General features: G+C 41.7%; 1 pseudogene; it reads right to left on the bottom strand.

Annotated features, from left to right (window-relative positions):
• Positions 1–7,220: 7,220 nt before the first annotated feature.
• LOC106576914 (elongation of very long chain fatty acids protein 6-like) lies at positions 7,221–10,077 on the bottom strand (annotated as a pseudogene).
• Between the last annotated feature and the right edge of the window lie 10,684 nt (positions 10,078–20,761).

Consider the following 20,761-nt stretch of genomic DNA (forward strand, 5'->3'; position numbering starts at 1 on the left):
GCCAACTCCTGGACAGTCTGTGGTGCAACGTGGCGTTGGTGGATGGAGCGAGACATGATGTCCCAGATGTGCTCAATTGGATTCAGGTCTGGGGAACGGGCGGGCCAGTCCATCGCATCAATGCCTTCCTCTTGCAGGAACTGCTGACACACTCCAGCCACATGAGGTCTAGCATTGTCTTGCATTAGGAGGAACCCAGGGCCAACCGCACCAGCATATGGTCTCACAAGGGGTCTGAGGATCTCATCTCGGTACCTAATGGCAGTCAGGCTACCTCTGGCGAGCACATGGAGGGCTGTGCGGTCCCCCAAAGAAATGCCACCCCACACCATGACTGACCCACCGCCAAACCGGTCATGCTGGAGGATGTTGCAGGCAGCAGAACGTTCTCCACGGTGTCTCCAGACTCTGTCACGTCTGTCACATGTGCTCAGTGTGAACCTGCTTTCATCTGTGAAGAGCACAGGGCGCCAGTGGCGAATTTGCCAATCTTGGTGTTCTCTGGCAAATGCCAAACGTCCTGCACGGTTTTGGGCTGTAAGTACAACCCCCACCTGTGGACGTCGGGCCCTCATACCACCCTCATGGAGTCTGTTTCTGACCGTTTGAGCAGACACATGCACATTTGTGGCCTGCTGGAGGTCATTTTGCAGGGCTCTGGCAGTGCTTCTCCTGCTCCTCCTTGCACAAAGGCGGAGGTAGCGGTCCTGCTGCTGGGTTGTTGCCCTCCTACGGCCTCCTCCACGTCTCCTGATGTACTGGCCTGTCTCCATGCTCTGGACACTACGATGACAGACACAGCAAACCTTCTTGCCAGAGCTCGCATTGATGTGCCATCCTGGATGAGCTGCACTACCTGAGCCACTTGTGTGGGTTGTAGACTCCATCTCATGCTACCACTAGAGTGAAAGCACCGCCAGCATTCAAAAGTGACCAAAACATCAGCCAGGAAGCATAGGAACTGAGAAGTGGTCTGGGTCCACACCTGCAGAACCACTCCTTTATTGGGGGTGTCTTGCTAATTGCCTATAATTTCCACCTGTTGTCTATTCCATTTGCACAACAGCATGTGAAATGTATTGTCAATCAGTGTTGCTTCCTAAGTGGACAGTTTGATTTCACAGAAGTGTGATTGACTTGGAGTTACATTGTGTTGTTTAAGTGTTCCCTTTATTTTTTTGAGCAGTGTACTTTAGAACCAAAATGATTCTTACACTCTGATAAATTTTGGCACTAGAATAAATGTTTGACTAATATCGATGCCACCGGCCATTTTCAACCAGAGAAGTTCGTTTTTGCTTTCAGTTGCCCTTCTAAAACTTTAGGTGTGTAAATAAATGTCTTGGAGAAAGGGCGAGTTCCAGAGCAACTAGGTAAAACGCCTGCGCAGTTAGCCCTCCCTCACATGCTGCCTGCCTCACCTGGGACAACTTTTAGAGATCCTGTTTTTCTATAGTCTAGACTAAAATAGCCTCAAGGCAGTTGACAACCAAAGCAACCATTACTGCAGTTGTTTAACATAGCATTCAACCTACAGTATTTGCTGTAGGCTCAATTATTAAAGGTCCAATGCAGACGTTTGTATCTCATTTCTGGGAAACAATTAAGTACCTTCATGCGATTTGTTTTCAATTAAAATGGTCAACAACAACAAAAATTGCTGCTTGGCCAAGAGCAATTTTGCTGGGAGTGGTCTGAATGGGGAGGGGAAAACTGAACATGAACTGTTATTGACAGGTTTGGAACTCTTTCTTATTGGTCTATTCATTAATTTACCACCCGGTGGTGCCACCAGGTAAGCCAAAACTCCATCCCACCAAAACCGGTTGAAATTTCAAGCGGTTTGTTGAAAAAGCTCTTCAGGCATGTGCACAGATGGGGTCTAGCTGTGCAGAGCACATTTCCCTTTGCCCTTCCAGTCTCCAAAGTGCCCTTTTGGTATACATTATTTTTGTTGTCATTTTTGTTCTGAACCCACTGCCCGCAAGTTGTCAAGTTTGCCACCCCTCAGCCCATTTGTTGGTTGCTCTTTTTGATCAGGGCCTGGTTTCCCAAAAAGCATCTTAAGGCTAAATTCCTCGTTAACCTTCATAGGAGCATAGTTAAATCTCTGTGCTGTTGCCCAAAACCATTGTTATTTATGTTGAAAATGCTCGTAATCTACCGCCTGCCTCAGACTACTCATAGAACAGCGAAGTGCGTTTGTTAGACTTTGGAGAATCTGTCATAAGGTGGGCAAAAGTTATTTTCAACAATGCAAATAGTCTGGGTAGCCATTTGATTAGCTGTTCAGGAGTCTTATGGCTTGGGGGTCAAAGCTGTTAAGAAGCCTTTTGGACCTAGACTTGGTACTCTGGTACAGCTTGCTGTGCGGTAGCAGAGGAACACTATATGATTAGGGTGGCTGGAGTCAATTTTTAGGGCCTTCCTCTAACACCGCCTGGTATAGAGGTCCTGGATGGCAGGAAGCTTGGCCCCAGTGATGTACTGGGCCGTTCGCCCTACTCTCTGTAGTGCCTTGCAGTCAGAGGCCGAGTACCAGGCGGTGATGCAACCAGTCAGGATGCTCTCGATGGTGCAGCTGTAGAACTTTTTGAGGATCTGAGGAACCATGCCAAATCTTTTCAGTCACCTGAGGGGGAATAGGCATTGTCGTGCCCCCTTCACGACTGTCTTGGTGTGTTTGAACCATGATCGTTCATTGGTGATGTGGACAACAAGGAACTTGAAGCTCTCATTGAAGCTTATCCATTAGTTTACTCAAATTAGGGTAGGGATGGTCGGGGGAAAAAAAGTATAGAGAATTTATTTTTTTAAATAAAGGGGATTAGAAATTATTCAAACAATTACATTGATTGTAGATTCTATTTGCAATATTAAAGCTGATCTACCTCCCCCAATAAGAAAAGTAAATGAGTGATGATTCGATAGATTTTTTTCCCCCTCCCGCATCACATTCTACACAAACCATTCTGTGTTTAGCAGAGATCTTCTGTCTCTGTGACCTCAGAACAAAGTTGACTACAAATAAAGTTGCCAATAGAGCTCACCAGCTTGTTGTCCTAAAACCTGGAAATGAGTTACCTGTGGTTTGTTCAGCCATCCCTATGGAGAAAGAAAAGTTTTGGGATAAACGCTGAAAATAAGGTCTGATAACACAGGCTCAGATCTTACGTTTTCTTCTATGAGATACTAGTCAGGCTTCAGAATTCATAAATCTCATGTTAACTATGTGCTTTGTGCCTATATAAATTACATAAATGCTTCAAAATTCACAAAGTGATGTTAGCTGATGAAGATTATCTCATAGAACAAAACATAAAGATATCCTGTGTTTACCACAGACCTTATGTTTGGCGTCTATCCAAAAACCCTACAAAAACTCAATTTCCCCATAGGCTTTGTCCAACCATGGAGGAGATAGTGCCTACAAAAAGATGCCATTACTATTGCTCTCGATGTATGAAGCGAATGACCAAGCAGTGGAAAAATGTATTGTGAGTTGCCAGACTAGAAATAAATAGGCCTATACTGTATATGCTGAACAATGCTTACATTTTTGCTAGAGGCATTTGGTATTTTGAGATATGAATTATGAAAGTGCCCCCTGAAAGGTCTTTGCATGGCCCTGCAGCTCTTACACTAAAAGGGCATTTTCACAGTATTATTCCAACCTCATGGGGCTTTAAACAATTTGTTTAATGTAATCCCACATTTTTTATTTCTACTTCAAATTGAGTACACTTTGTCAATGTATTAAATCATATGAAATAATGTTAAAAGTTGACTCACCCACAAGTATACCTGGAAACATGGTTTCCTTTGTTTGTGCTTATGGATAGGCTAATGTGGCTTCGAGCAATACCCATTCCATGTACAGTGCATTCGGAAAGTATTAAGACTACTTGACTTTTTCCGCATTTTGTTACGTTACAGCCTTGTTCTAAAATTGATTAAATTGTAATTTCCTCTGATTAATCTACACACAATACCCCATAATGACAAAGCAAACATCGTTTAAAAAAAAAAGTGTGTATGTATGTATGTATGTGTATGTATATATATGTGTGTGTATGTATATATTTAAACATACTTTGTTGAAGCCTTTTGTGCCTTTTACTGAGGAGTGGCTTCTGTCTGGCCATTCTACCATAAAGGCCTGATTTGTGGAGTGCTGCAAAGATGGGAGAACCTTCGAGAAGGACAACCATCTCCACAGAGCTCTGTCAGAGTGACCATAGGGTTCATAGTCACCTCCCTGACCAAGGCCCTTCTCCCCTGATTGCTCAGTTTGGTCGGGCGGACAGCTTTAGGTAGCGTCTTGGTGGTTCCGATGTGGAAAAGGTCAAGGGGTCTGAATACTTTACGAATGTACTGTAGGTAAAAAACGGTGTGCTAGTGAAAGAATGCCCAGTGTGTTTGCGTGCGGCATTGGGGTACTACCATGCACCACTAGTAGCATTTTAGCCAAAGACTTCTACTGTCTTTTACAAATGTGCAATAAGCATAAAACACAATGATATAGGGAATTGGCAACTAGTTCTCATTCTGAGAAATAAGGTAGGCCACTTGATTTCAACATCTGAACAAAGTGGACAGGCTAGCATGCTGTTCAAATAGCTGGAGATGGACAGAATGGTGTTCATAACAATTCAACTGTTCTGCCTTGTTAGCTAACAAGTAGATCCAAGTTGGCTAAACTTGAAATACTCACTAGCATGTGGGCTTGTGTTTGAGAGAGTGTTTACAAAACCTGTGTTAATTTTCTATAATGCCTCCTACAAGAAGTGAATCATTTATTAGTGAATGTGCATTATGCATGGTTCTGAATAAAACATTTGTAACAAGGGCATTTTCATAGACAGACTTGAAAACCAGATCAATGATTGCACAAAAGAAAATTGAACTATTTTGATAAAATAATATCATTAGTTGGTCTTATGGTTGTGGAAGACTTATATTTATCCTAGGAATACTTTCACAAGTCCTGATTTCATTAGATTATTGCTGACTGTTTGAAATGCAGCGTATTTGACCGTTTAATTGTACAACAAAGCTTAGAGAACATTACAATTTAGATATACAGTATGTTGTGAGTCGCCCATAAGCTTATTAAATGAAAGCCACGCAGTCTCATGGTGACTGACTTTACTGTTATAAGTAACAATTGGTGTTTAAATCTAATGATTTTAGAATAGTGATATGATGTTTAGGCCATATTGCCCAGCACTACGCAGGTGGTGAGTCTACTTTCGTCAGCAGTGTCATTTTTCTTGACCGATGGGACACTTCTTTTGGCTATGAACCCAGCGTGAACCGACAGAGTTCGCCCACTGGATGTTGCGACGCCTCGCCTTCGCTGAGGAACACGCCTAAAGAAACATTTCATTAGGAAATTACATCTCTGTAAACAATTCTTCACCACTACAAGTCTGACAGAACATTTATCATAGGTCTATACTCATACCTGCTTGTTTATCAAAACATACCAAAATTATTATCCTTACTAGCCAATAATGAAGTCCTTGTTTTTTACCCATGATTTTAGTAGACGTTTTGTCCAATAATAATAATAGAGGAACGGGTACGAAAATCTGGGTCACTTGCGTGAAAGGCAAACACCCTATGCATTGCGCCAATAAGGTTAACCCACTTGGTGGGAATTGTAACGTAGATATTTTTTTATTTTTAACTAGACAAGTCAGTTAAGAACAAATTCTTATTTCCAATGACGGCCTAGGAACAGTGCCCTTTGTTCAGGGGCAGAACGACAGATTTTGACCTTGTCAGCTCAGGGATTCGATGTAGCAACCTTTCGGTTACTGGCCCAACGCTCTAACCACTAGCCTACCTGCCACACCATCATTAGTGAGGATTGCTGCCCCTCCGTGTCAACCGTTTGAGAGAGAGGAAAAAATAATACATTGTAAACTGTGTACTTACTGTCCAGCCCAGTTCAGAGTTGATGCCTAATTTCATTGGATAATGGACCTGGGTCATCATGGATGGCAATGCATGTGAGCGCCTCCCCATCTAGCTGGAAGTCTCCATCCCTCCCTCTACCTTGACTGAACCGAGTTATCCATCTATCTACACACACGTAAATAAGAGCCGATAGGTGAAAATAACTTCAGGAGATTAAATAAGGACTTAAACCCCACCCCTCTAGTACATTTTGAAGTAGGCAACAAACAGAGCAACCAAGCCAGCACTTCTTCCCAGGGGCTTGGTCAGGATGCGATCCCCCTTGCCGCCAATCCAGTTGATTACATCAATGGTTGTGCCTGTTTTCAATCTTCCCGCAAGGTGGCGCCAACTGTCCATGTTTTGTGAATGCTCACTACAACGCTCATGTGCTTTCAAATTGGTCCCGATATTCTTCCAGTAACGATAACCAGCACTGTTCAAATATTTTTTCTCTCCAAAAGTGATATCAGCGCTACTTGAATACACAAACCATGTCCGTGTGATAGTTTTTCATAACTTGTTCTTAGTTGTCACAATCAGAGGGACTGGGTACCCACTTTGAGGGAATAAAATATCTGATATGTACCCTTGACAAGATCACACCTGTCAGACAGCGCTTCCTACCACAATGCTGCATCATCACTTAAACACACGTTCTATATTAGGTAACGTGCTGATATCTTTGTGACTGGAAGAGCAAAGGCTGAATCAGGCTCTGCATCCGAATTTGCATCTTCCTCTCCGAGCTCTCGCACGACATCAGCGACCGCTGCGCTGCTGGGCTCGTCGTCAGGTCCTCTGGCTCAACGATGGCAGTATTATTACTGGCACATGACTTGCGTTCTCAGGAAATGTCAAACCCAGCTCTTCTTAAAGCGCCTCAGCGTTTTTGCTGCAGCTTTACTGTTAAAGTAGCATTTGCAATCATATCACAAACAATGCATGGGTCGTACAGCAACTCTAGTCAGGGTGGAATGGTCTTAAATATGAACCAGTCCGTGGGTGATTTAATATGAAAATGTGGCTCAATAAATGGATTAGTCAGTAGAAGCTTGATTGGCACAGCCCTCAGAAAAAGTTAATGTGGCCTCTAAACTTATGCCCAGCTCACGAGGCCACTTGATGTGAGGAAGTTGCCTCTTCTGCCTAATGGTAAGTCTTCCATGGACTGCTCCTACTGCCATTGGCAACTACTTGCTTGTTTACCAGGGTTATAGCAAATAATCAAATAAAGAGATTCCAAAATAAGACCGCTTTATAATCCATTACAAGATTGCAACATTTAGTACATGTCATGACACTTCAGATCAGGGCCACAGTAGAATTCATAGGCTGGAGTCCATTTGCAAGACCTACAGATGAGAAACTGGACCATCATCTTGACATAGGGTGGCTCAGCATCATTTGGCACATCTTATCCAAATACATTTCTGCACATTTGAAAAAAAAAAGACATCTTCAGTTAGGCTTAAGGGACTAACCTCTAAACATATTCATGCACAAACCCTTGAACTTGTTAAATAAATACAGAACTGAATTAACAGCAAGACAAATAAAGTTAGCCATATCAAGATACCAAATCAGTGTCCAGCTACTTAAAGCACAACATTTGTCTTTTATGGAGGTAGAGGGAGACAATACCTGCCATTCAGAACAGACTTTAGTTAGGAATTCCATTCACTACACAACATTCATCAGAAAGTGAAACATGGTATCTCAGATCCTAAGAGTACCAAAAAAATAACTCTGCATCATCTCTGGTGCAAAGAAAAAAAAAGAACAATTGTGGAGTGAGACTAGTTTGACTTTTCTGGCACTATTCCAGCTGCCATCATTTATCAAATTAATAAAAACATGTATATTATGAGCACCACAAATAGCTCCTTTCAGGGGGATTCCCTTGAATCAGAGCACAACTATACCTCAGTTCAAATAATGTATCTCACAGGGTGAATTTTGGGAACAAGTTGAGAAAAACCAAAGGCCCACACCGATGAAACACTCAGTGAGATATGCTGGTGTAGGCTAATCCAAGGTAATTAGAAATTCCAAATATTGGAGTTGGGCATACCAGTTTACACCTGCTTATTTGGTCCATTGACAAGTTGAGAAGAGCACCATGGAACTAAAATGAAAACCAGTCACACCAGTTTGAACAGAAACTCACAGGAGGTGCCATTACACATACATACATGCATACATACGCCTGTTGGAATGCATAGATTGGAACTTCGGATACAAAGAGCAAAAAAGTCATAATACGCCATGGACTGTAGGATGTGACAAGATGAGGCAAAATGTTCATAAACATTTCTGTAAACACTTCAGACCATGTAGTGTGGCTGTGACTCTTGACAGGTTCAGAAAAAGAGAGCAAACAGTTCACTGCTTGTAAACTAATGGCATAAGGTGTATAGAGAATGGACAGACATTGCCATCGTTGCAAAAAGCTTAAAATGGCCCTGTCAGGGCAATGCATTAATCCCTCCCCCCAACTTAGTCGGTCTTGGAGCTCTTGCCAGTGTTGCCACCTTTGCCTTTCAGGTAGGTCTGGTAGAAGGAGAAGAGGACCAGGTAGCTGAGGTACATGAGGGAACTCCACACAGTGTTGTTCAGGTAGGACTGGCAGTCCCCGTCCTGCATCCAGCAGTAGACCAGCTAACTAACCATCAGCCCCATGGCCATCTGGAAGGTGGTGATGACCACGGCAAAGGGGTATGGCACCCGGTAGCCCGCACTGCGTAGTAGCAGTACATGAGTGCGTGAACAGAGTAGTTCATGGGCATGCACCAGCCGCCTCCAGCCACCTGGTCCTTGTAGGAGTACCAGGAGTAGAGCAGCACAGTGACGTGGTGGTACCAGTGCAGGAAGAGCAAGCGCTGCTTACGGAGCACGATGAACACCATCACCTGTGGAGGCCACGGAGAGGACATACTTCAGGACCGGCAAAGTCATGGTCCCAGCCATGCAGACAAACATTTACTGCATACAGTATCTACAATCAATATCAAAGCATGGTTTATGCAAGAGACCAGTTATATGGTTTGCCATAAATTAATTAGACATGGTACAAGTGGACAAAATGTCAAGATCATACAGATGCCTGCTAGTTCCAACCCGAGTTCTTACCCAGTTCCGGGGCATGGCTCAGGACAAAGCCATAAGCCCAGATTTTGCTCACTGGTCCATTGTAGAAGCTCTGCTCACATAGACTGTCTGAAACCACTGGTGGAGAGGATATACAGCATGTACCATCCTGTTCAAATTGCTCCAACAATACTGCAATTGAGAAAGAGTTGTGCATTGGACTAGAGGGCAAGTGGCAAAATAATATTATCCAAGTTACATTAGCATTGTATCACAGCCTTGCACACAAGCGTAGTTCATAGGGATGGTTTGTTTTGAGACATCACATTTCGGGAAGGTTTTGTTTTGGGAACTCTGACCCACATTGGTCACCATCCCATTTGCCAGAAAGTTATGAGTTTAACACACAGAGGGGACAGCTCGTGAGAATAGGCAGCCCTCCGCAATCAGGCTTAACCTCAGTTTGTGACGTCAGTGTACCGGTCACAATACTCTGGATGGAGAATTACAGACTGCTGACATGTACCACCTGTGCTAGAGCATAAACCTAACTTTTTCTTAAAAAAAATAAAATAAATGAAGGCCCCAGAGATGATTACTGTAGGCGAACAGACCTGCTGCAAATTGAACCCAACTAAGCCCAAAAATAAATGTTTTTTTAAATCCTACATTGAGACAAACATATTTTTATATGGGAAAACTTGGATACAGATTTCATAAGTGAAACACATTTTTAGCTGAATTTCAGGTGAATTGACAGGCTTTAGTTAAACTTTTTTTTTTTTACTGTGGGATGGTTTTGGCCCACCAGCAGCCTGTTGCCGAACCCTGTTGTGCGTCTTCCATTCATTCAAAAAGTCAGAGGCAAATGTGGGTGTTCTGTGCTTTAACTCACCTGAAGATGGCCAGGCTGAGTGACCACAGAACCAGTGGCCCGCGTAGATGAAGTTGAGGCCTTTCCTTCATGAGAAGTTGGCCACCAAAGACTAGCGCTGCATACAGGCCACAGTACACAAAGGCCTTGCTCCTGGTGAGAGAACAAACAAAATCAACCATGTCTGTCAGTTTCCTTAGATTGTGGCTGAGTAACCTTGCCCATCATGGGCACAAAGGTATTTCAGTAATTGAGCACACCCTAGTTCTTTGCTGAAGTGCCATTTTGGCATACCTTTACCATGAATAATTGTGTATTTAACATGGCAAACCCAGCTTGCTATGGTGATAAGTGAAATGTTGGCCTGCTGACTAAAGCAATCTGCCTGACGACTGAAGTATGCGGTGGAAGACTTCAGTTTGTCTGGGACTGCCATTGTTTAAGTTATTTGTGGTGACGTCAAAATGAGGGGTGTAGTACAAAACAAAGTCATCAGCAATTGGATCATCTAATCAATTGGCGTATCAAAGGCAATGACAAATTTTCCAATCGCCAATTTACCCATGCGTGTTCTAGCTCTGGCCCAACCCATCGGTTTCTGGGACCAATCAGGTCAGAATGTTTGCTTTCCAGAAATCATCGGGAGGTACTCCGATCCATACTCATTGCAGAGAAGAAACTAATGTCTGTGGGAGTGGCATAGCATTTGTCAGGCGCAAGTCGTTTTGAGAGCGTGATCATTATGCCGATTCTGTTGCAAAGCGTTTTGCAACAGAAACTTACTCCAAACGCAAACAAGAGTTTCTATTGGACAAATTTAGGTAGGTCCCGTGCCGTTTCATTTGATTCCGTTTGGTTCTTAAACAGTAAATGGTTTACATAATAAATACACCCCAGGCAAAAAGCAATCAGCCCTATAGCCACTTGGTTGATATTCATAGCTGCAGGTAGTAGGGGTCCTGAAGGTGCTGTAGCACCCCCTGTAAAATCTGAATAAAATGTTTTCACAAAAGTAGTGCACTTGGCCTTTACTAGTATTAGCGGATGATAGATGTCTGTAGAGGGAGGCAACACAAAAAATATAAGCATCTCCACTTCGGCAAAAGAAATGGTTGCATAATTAAGAAGATTATCTTGCAGGATTGAGCAGTTGGAATTGTATGAGTTGTTGCCCTGTCCCTTTCTCTGCGATAGATCCAGAAAAACGTTATGGGCAAAGACAACATCAACAGCAAATTGATTATTTTTCTTGGTCAAATAACATGGAAAACCACTTTGTGCAGTTAATTTACTCATCCTTACAAACAACTTCATGTAAATGTCCATTACTGTATTGTACATAGGCTGGTCATCTAGGTTTAAAAAACAAACATTTTTTTATTCAACTAGGCAAGTCAGTTAAGAACTAATTCTTATTTACAATGACGGCCTACCCAACAGGTTTCTACCTGTAGACTTTCCATCACTATGAAGAAAAACAACGTACAATACCACCCCACCCCAAACTACTTCCCGCGATGGCTATGTTGATAATAGCTAGCTTGAAATGAAGGTAAGTAAAATTATTCAAATTTAAGTTAAAATCTTTCTACATGCAGTCTAGCTTACTTTTTAAAAAACTTTACTAAACCTGAGTAAACCACTACTAGATTTGTGGAAATTCTAATTTTAAATGTCAAGGCAAGAAAATAATGTGGCTGCTATTTGAATAATGTGTTAAAGTACAGGTAACTTGTGGCGAATGAATCAGAATTAGTTGGGTAACATAGATAAGATGTTTTATTTGCAGAATATGCTTATGTGAGATACTTGTCATTAGAATGTATCCCTTTGGACTCTGGTGTTGGAAGCCTGACTTCTTCCCTTAGCTAGGGCTCAGTCACTTGGGGCCCAGAGAGGGGAGAGGTCAGGCTTGTCTTTTACATGTCCCTGGTGCTATGCAGAATATCAGAAAGGGAAGAGGACAGAATGGAACATTGTCTTCATATGTGAATGTGTCTTTACCTATTCTTAAACCATGTGAAGGGATGGCGTGATTAATGGGGAACCAATTATTTGTCTCCACAATGTCTGTGCGCAAGTCACTCCCCTCAGTGAGCTTGTCCAGGAGTGGAGTCAAGAGGGGGTTTACTTGAGATGGGAGTATCTAGAGTTGACAATTGATATATGCCATTGGATGAGTTGGTGTTTTTGTACTATGAAGTACCAGGAACGAGATTAGAACCTCGTCATAGGGACCAAACTGAACGATAATTTATAGCAAATGTTACCTGGCTAAGGGATACTCCTTTCTCAATTATAAAGTCCCTTTGTGAACTGTTCCTAAGATCTGTGGTTCGTCATGTACGTTGAGAGGGGTGCATCTTGGCTATAAAAGATCTTTGTACTTTTGTCTTGTCACTTTTCAATGGTTCATTAGAGATAGCGCATCATTGAAAGTCAAGTGCTTTTGCAAAAGCTCTTAATTATTAAAGATGTAGTTTAAGTATAACTCTGACTGGTGTGTGAAGTTTAACTCTCCTCATTTGGTAATGCAGAAATTAGCCACCACAAACTGCCAAAATAAAGGAAACACCAACAAAGTGTCTTAAGGCGTTGGGCCACCACAAGGTGCCAGAACAGCTTCAATGCGCCTTCGCATAGATTCTCTCTGGAACTCTATTAGAGGGATGTGACGCCATTCTTCCATGAGAAATTCCATAATTTGGTGGTGTTAAACACTGTCTCAGGCACAGCTTTAGAATCACCCATAAGTATTCAATTGGGTTGAGATTTGGTGATTAACACTTTAAACCCCCTGTGCGCCTTTGAGACCCCCCTTTCAAATTCACTGATCTCTTCTTCTAGCCATGGTAGCCAAAATAATGGGCAACTAGGCATTTGTATACATGACCTAAGAATGATGGGATGTTAATTGTTTAATTCACTCAGGCACCACACCTGTGTGGACAGCCTGGTCTCAGATAAGTAGTAACATAGTAAATGTAAATCTAGGACACAAATTAGTATGATTGTTACTTTGGTATGTTACTTAAGACAGAAGGTTACTTAAGGCACAAACAAAAGGAGGGTGGTCGCAGTGGGTGGGCATATAACCCAAACTTCTAGCAACCCAAAGGTCTGCATGTTCAAATCTCATCACAGACAACTTTAGGATTTTAGTTAATTAGCAACAACGTTTTAGCTACTTTGTAAAGAAACTGAACAAAAATACTAAACACAACGTGAAGTGTTGGTCCCATGTTTCATGAGCTGAAATGAATCCCAGAAATTTTCCATAGACACAAAAAGCTAATTTCTCCAATTTTGTGCACAAATTTGTGTGCATTCCTGTTAGTGAGCATTTATCCTTTGCCAAGATAATCCATCCACCTGACAGCTGTGGCATATCAAGAAGCTGATTTAAAAGCATGATCATTACATAGGTGTACCTAGTGATGGGGACAATAAATGGCCACTTTAAAATGCAGTTTTGTCACAACACAATGCCACAGATATTTCAAGTTGAGGGGGAGTGCTGACTGCAGGAATATCCACCAGAGCTGTTGCCAGAGAATTTAATGTTGATTTCTCTACCATAAACGCCTCCAACGTCATTTTAGACAATTTGGCAGTACGTCCAACCGGCCTCACAACCGCAGCCCAGGACCGCCACATCTGGCTGCTTCATCTGCGGGATCTTCTGAGACCAGCCACCCAGACAGCTGATGAAACTGAGGGGCATTTCTGTAATAAAGCCCTTTTGTGGGGGAAAACTAATTTTGATTGGCTGGGCCTGGCTCCCCACTGGGGGGCCTATGCCCTCCCAGGCCCACCTATGGCTGCACCCCTGCCCAATCATGTAAAAGTATTATTGTTTAAGACACTGTAGATGTGAGCAAAAATATCTGTAAGTAGAAGTATTGTTATTCATGAATTTACTCCAATCAGGGTAGGGATGGTATGGGAGGGGGAAGTATAGAGAAAATGAAAATAATAATACAAGGGGATTAGAATTTATGCTAACAATTAAATTGATAGGACCTACAATATTAAAGCTGAATAACCCCCCACACCCAATAAAATGTTTAATAAAACGGCCCACCCATTGCTGCGCCCCTGCCCAGTCATGTGACATCCACAGATTAGGGCCTAATCAATCAATTGAAATAAATTAATTTCCTTATATGAACTATAACTCCATAAAAATCATTGAAATTGTTGCGTATTGCGTTTATATTTTAGTTCAGTAGTCTAAACATGTTAGCTAGTCCTTCCCCGAAACATTTTAGCTAACCCTTCACCTAGACCTTTAACCTAGTTCCCCTAACGACCGAACCTAGCCAGCTAAATAAGGTTAGCAACAACAAATTTGAATCCGTAACATATCATATATTGTACAAATTGCAATTCGTAACATATCCAAATTGTAATATCATATCAGGGGATGGACATCCTACTTAATACATGCCATACAAAATTTAAATCATACTAGATGGAGCGAATAATACGAAATACTCCAAGACCAAGTTGCTGTGGAAGCGACTGCCTTCAATATACTTTGTATCCCCCATTTACTCAAGTGTTTCCTTTATTTGAGGTTACCTATAAATTGTAAAATATTTGTCTTAGGCTCTATGTCTCTAACTGAGCATGTACAGTCGTGGCCAAAAGTTTTGAGAATGACGCAAATATTAATTTTCACAACGTCTGCTGCCTCAGTTTGTATGATGGCAATTTGCATATACTCCAGAATGTTATGAAGAGTGATCAGATGAATTGCAATTAATTGAAAAGTCCCTCTTTGCCATGCAAATGAACTGAATCCCCCAAAAACATTTCCACTGCATTTCAGACCTGCCACAAAATCACTGACAGCATGTCAGTGATTCTCTCATTAACACAGGTGTGAGTGTTGACGAGGACAAGGCTGGAGATCACTCTGTCATGCTGATTGAGTTCGAATAACAGACTGGAAGCTTCAAAAAGAGGGTGGTGATTTGAATCATTGTTCTTCCTCTGTCAACCATGGTTACCTGCAAGGAAACACATGCCATCATCATTGCTTTGCACAAAAAGGGCTTCACAGGCAAGGATATTGCTGCCAGTAAGATTGCACCTAAATCAACCATTTATCAGAACATCAATAACTTCAAGGACAGCGGTTCAATTGTTGTGAAGAAGGTTTCAGGGCACCCAAGAAAGTCCAGCAAGCGCCGGGACCGTCTCCTAAAGTTGATTCAGCTGCGGGATCGGGGCACCCCCAGTACAGAGCTTTCTCAGGAATGGCAGCATGCACGTGTGAGTGCATCTGCACGCACAGTGAGGCGAAGACTTTTGGAGGATGGCCTGGTGTCAAGAAGGGCAGCAAAGAAGCCACTTCTCTCCAGGAAAAACATCAGGGACAGACTGATATTCTGCAAAAGGTACAGGGATTGGACTGCTGAGGACTGGGGTAAAGTCATTTTCTCTGATGAATCCCCTTTCCGATTGTTTGGGGCATCCGGAAAAAATCTTGTCCGGAGAAGACAACAGTAAAGCATCCTGAGACCATTCATGTGTGGGGTTTCTTCTCAGCCAAGGGAGTGGGCTCACTCACAATTTTGCCTAAGAACACAGCCATGAATAAAGAATGGTACCAACACATCCTCCGAGAGCAACTTCTCCCAACCATCCAGGAACAGTTTGGTGACGAACAATGCCTTTTCCAGCATGATGGAGCACCTTGCCATAAGGCAAAAGTGATAACTAAGTGGCTCAGGGAACAAAACATCGATATTCTGGGTCCATGGCCAGGAAACTCCCCAGACCTTAATCCCATAGAGAACTTGTGGTCAATCCTCAAGAGGCGGGTGGACAAACAAAAACCCACAAATTCTGACAAAATCCAAGCATTGATTATACAAGAATGGGCTGCCATCAGGCAGGATGTGGCCCAGAAGTTAATTGACAGCATGCCAGGGCGGATTGCATAGGTCTTGAAAAAGAAGGGTCAACACTGCAAATATTGACTCTTCACATCAACTTCATGTAATTGTCAATAAAAGCCTTTGACACTTATGAAATGCTTGTAATTATACTTCAGTATTCCATAGTAACATCTGACAAAAATATCTAAAGACACTGAAGCAGCAAACTTTGTGGAAATTAATATTTGTGTCATTCTCCAAACTTTTGGCCACGACTGTATGTCGAAATTGTCATGACAGACTTGACACTGCAGTTTATGAAGTGATGAAGGGCTATACTTTTACCTGGCTGTCCTGTTCGACCACAAGAGCAAGGTGAATTCATTATCATTTTGAAAACCAAACAATGTGATTACATAGCCTACTCACTCACCAATTTCCCTGCATCCATTCGATAGCGCCTCGCTCGTCGAATTGCTGTTCGAAACCATATTCGGAAAGTGGTACTTGATATTCAGTCTCATTCATTTTCGATCTTGCTCTCTCTCTAAAAGCTTTTTACAGAACTAGTCTATGTAGAATTTATTCTCTGGGATTTAAATCCCCAGTAGATTCCAAACTAATGTTTGTTATATTCAGGGGCGGAAATCGCGGGGGGGACGGGGGGACACGACCCCCCCATCCTGGGAAAAATATGATTTGTCCCCCCCAATATATCACTGAAACATAACTATGTAATTTAAATAATATTAATAATACGCAATGAAAGCAATTGTGCTGATTATAGACACTTAATAGCGCGTTTTTAAGTTTCAAAAGATTGCGACCCCCCACCCTTTTCCTCACAATGGTTTGATCCACTGGCAAGGTAACAGAGGGGTCGTATCTACTGTCTGAAAGGCACTCAATGAACGTAACTGACGTGAGGTTAATCCAGTCAATCGCGCGCACACACTAGCTGAATATGCAGAGCTAGCGCAAATATGAACTATTAAGCTAGCTAGTACCTATTCCATTTATGTGGCCTCGTCAAAGATGGAATCTTTGCTATCGTCAATTTATTCCGAGATCAGCATGCAGATGATGTAAGTTAGTGCTTCAAAGTCCCTGTGATAAGGTTAGCGATAAACTGAAGTCCAAACTGAACAGAACTACACTCTCTTCTACCATTGTCTTAAATATATTTAATGGTCTCGTTGCAAAAGCTAAATTGTCGCAAGGGAACTTTTATTTATTTATTTTATTTAACCCGGGTAGCAAAGATTATAGCAAACACCACTGAAACTGAATTGGTGCTCGCTAGCTTTGCAAATTCAGCTACTGTTGGAAGCCAGCCAATATGAAACAAACTATTAAAATTACAAAAGGTTGCAGCATATGTTGTGTAAATGGTGAACTCATACAGCTATCAACTCTTGTCATTTTAATCCGTTTCACATTTGCTAGCTACCTTTTAGATCGAAGCCCAAATAGAATGATAAAAGATAAGATGATAGAAGCCCATCTCCTACTGTAAATAGCCTACACACTGTGTGTAGCCAGCCAGGTAGAAAATGGCAGAAAAATAAAAGACGGACATCAGAGTATTTTTCAGTACACCAAAACGCAAAGTAAGAACCCTAGTAGCCTAATATCTCAAAGACTAGTTGATAAAATGTTCATAAGAAAGAAATGAAATTCTAATGGAAATGTTTCACAATGATGTCATTAGGCAGATTAGGCAACAGATGGCACACAGACAGCAGAGTTGGGGACAGATATGCAGGGATAGACTGGCAGAGACAGGGAGTTTCAGGTAAGTTTGTTGAGTCTTTGTTTGGCAACATTATGAAAGGTTCTCCATTTTTTAACTTGTAAAATAGGAACATAATTGGAAAATGCCATGGATACCCCCACTCTCAACTTAAACTGGTGACTGAACTAAGATTTGTTAAAGGCAATGGTATTGCTGTTGTGAGTAGTTGTGTAGTTTTGGGTACCGGTAGTTAGGAGTACGGCAAACACCTTATTTCTTTGGTTCCTCAATATACATTTACCATATTACAATGTAGGCTATGTGTTACAGCACTACTTTTGGTGTCCCCCTCAGGAATTGCTCTTGAGAAAATGTCATGTAATTGTCCCCCCCAAAGTTGATATCAGATTTTCGCCCCTGGTTAGATTGCGCCTTAGTAAAAGCGTCCTGCTCACACCTGATTTAATTTATGTACAAATATAACCTTATTATATATGGGCGTGGACAATGATGGGAAACTGCTCTGCCCTCTCTTGTCCCACTGTGGGAGGATTTTCTACTTTGGGAATTTTGGTTTCGACCGAGGTCATCGTAAAATGACCAGGCAGACACAGGAAATTGTGCCTTGGACAAAGGTTTTGACACCACAGGGCAAAATCATAACCTGGCAATCCCACAGAATTGATGTCATAAATAGTGATGACAGTTGGTCATTGCGTCAACGGGCATAAGGCGCGTAAAATTGCACCAGAATATTCAATTTCCCACACATTTAATTGTATAATACACAGATAGTCAGCTATAGTAGTTTGAGTAGTAATGTTTAGGCTACTCCTCGTATTTGAAAATAAGTCTATATTTTTTATAAAAATGGCACAGCACGCCCACAAGGAAGTTTGCAACATAAATATTGTATTTGTGGTGTATTTCTGGCGTTTAGGTTCAATCTCATAATGCCAGTTTATGCAAAGCCAACACTCCTGCAAATGTTTTGGCTACACATATTCTGCATTCTGCTGAAGCACAAGACTTGGTTCTACTCTGTTCAGAAACAACCCGGAAACAGGCCCATTTTTTAAACACATACTTTGGACAATTTGAGAGTTTACTGGTGAAAGGTGAGACAGGAATCCCAAAGTTAGCGAAGGCCTAGCGTTTACAGAATGAATTCAGAGAGGCAAATGCCTGAGTTTGAATTGTGGCAACATTTGACGTTTTCGATCTGATTTCCCGCAGATGGTAGACCAGGTAATGTTGACCAACTGACTGACTAAAGGATATCTCCGATCCTACACAAATTCTAAATACTCTCAGGGGCTTGTAAAGACCCTAATTTATGTTCTACAGATTACAAGAAGCAAACGGCACCACATGGGGAATTGCACTTTATTCTGTTCCTATTATTTGCCCATTTCAATTAACATTTCAATTACAAATGTGGAAATATGTGAATGTGTGATTTTCACATTTGTGAATTGTGAAATCCATTGTGAAATAGATTTTATATTTTGTTCAGATGCAGGTGATGAGAACGTCTTCAAACTGTGGGGAAAAGCACCTAAAACTCAGAAGGATTTCAATTAAATCAAACCGAGAGTCAACATATTGACAGACCCTTCTTACTCTGAGCTACTTGAGAAAGTTAACTTGATTTTGGGCCTCTTTTTCTAAGGCTTTATCATCATAGGTAGATGTATAACATTTGACTGTCTTTTTACTGTATGGAAATGTATTGTTCTGCTTCATCAGTTGATATTGACGTCAATCTAATGTAGAATGTTCTGCTCTGTATGTTACCATGAGCAACAGCTGGGGTATGTTGCATGTTTGGTCTGGGACTGACGTCTTGTCTTTTTCACCAGTGTTTATCTATGACTTTGTCCGAGTCTCCAAGGAGGCCAGTAGGAGATCTGATGCTCTAGCTGCTGCCAAACTGAAGAGAAAACAACCACCCACTGTTGAACCAGTCAACTTGATCCAAATGTACCCTCTATGATACCTTACTCTGAGTGGCGTTCACTTGCTTGAATATGTGATCCCTGGCTAAGTTAAGTGTAGGCTATACTGACTGCAGGGTCTTACATTCTGTTGTAACAATGGCCCGCTTTAGAGCGGGAGCGCATCGCTGCATAGTTTCGTTTGAAAAATACATCATCCACGGCTAATGATTTGGAGGCGAATTTTCCCAAGGTGATGTTCTTTCTTTTGTAGACGTCACACAATTAGTTGTTTGTGAGATGCAATAACAATAGTAACAAATATATAATCTAGATGAGATATAAAATAAGCTGTACATCTTTTAAACTGTCTATGTATTCGTCTGCTTGTTCTGTAGAACGAATCTGAGTCCACTGTACAATTTGCAGACTCTACAAAACCAGAGTGCTGTCAGCCTTAGAGAGTGAGAACCTCTGCCTGGTGAGTTACTGTAGATAGATCGCACACTGTTTTGTTACTGAGCGATTCATGGAGTTTATCTTTAGGTTGAGGGTTTTTCAGTGTACAAAACCGTGATGTACTGACTACAATCACACCAAACAGTAAAATCTATCTGTAGCTTGTTTACAGATATGCAGTACTCAGATGTACAACATGAGTTAAATGAGGTTCTCAGTCTGCATAGGTGGTTCATGGTGAAGATTTTGCTCTTAGCCTAGATTATTTATCATATCAGTTCATGGAAAGATACTAAATGTATTTTGTCTGTATTTTTCTCCAGAGTCTCAGCTGACTGATGCTTGCATCAACTACCACGTCTTTTACCCAGTGATATTTAATGGAAGGAACAGAAATCAAATCTCCAAATAAGATCATGTTGAGACTGCCACCTTTGAAGACTGCCACTTTCTGTCTCGTCACTAATCCCCATAACAATGACTGTTTAACAGTTTAATGCAACCCTCAGGTTTCAACCCTTTAGGATAGACCAGTGAGGAGACAATACTTCCAGGCATAATGTACATGATTTTAAAAAGCCCCAGGCATCGAAGCATCTTTCAAAGCCTGCTCTCTGTCATCTTTTAGTTTGACCCTCCTATTGAGACACTCATCCCTTTTGGCATAGCTTTTGAATGAGCTTTAGTTTATTACGGTGTCTGTGACTTTCCTATGATGAAGCACTGCAGAACAACACAAATCAACGTTTATTGGTGCGTCCACAGTTCTGCACGTTATCGCAGGTGCAGCGAGATGCTTATGTTTCGAGCTCCA

Source organism: Salmo salar, chromosome ssa18 (genome assembly GCF_905237065.1).
Source record: "Salmo salar chromosome ssa18, Ssal_v3.1, whole genome shotgun sequence".
NCBI classification, from domain to species: Eukaryota; Metazoa; Chordata; class Actinopteri; order Salmoniformes; family Salmonidae; genus Salmo; species Salmo salar.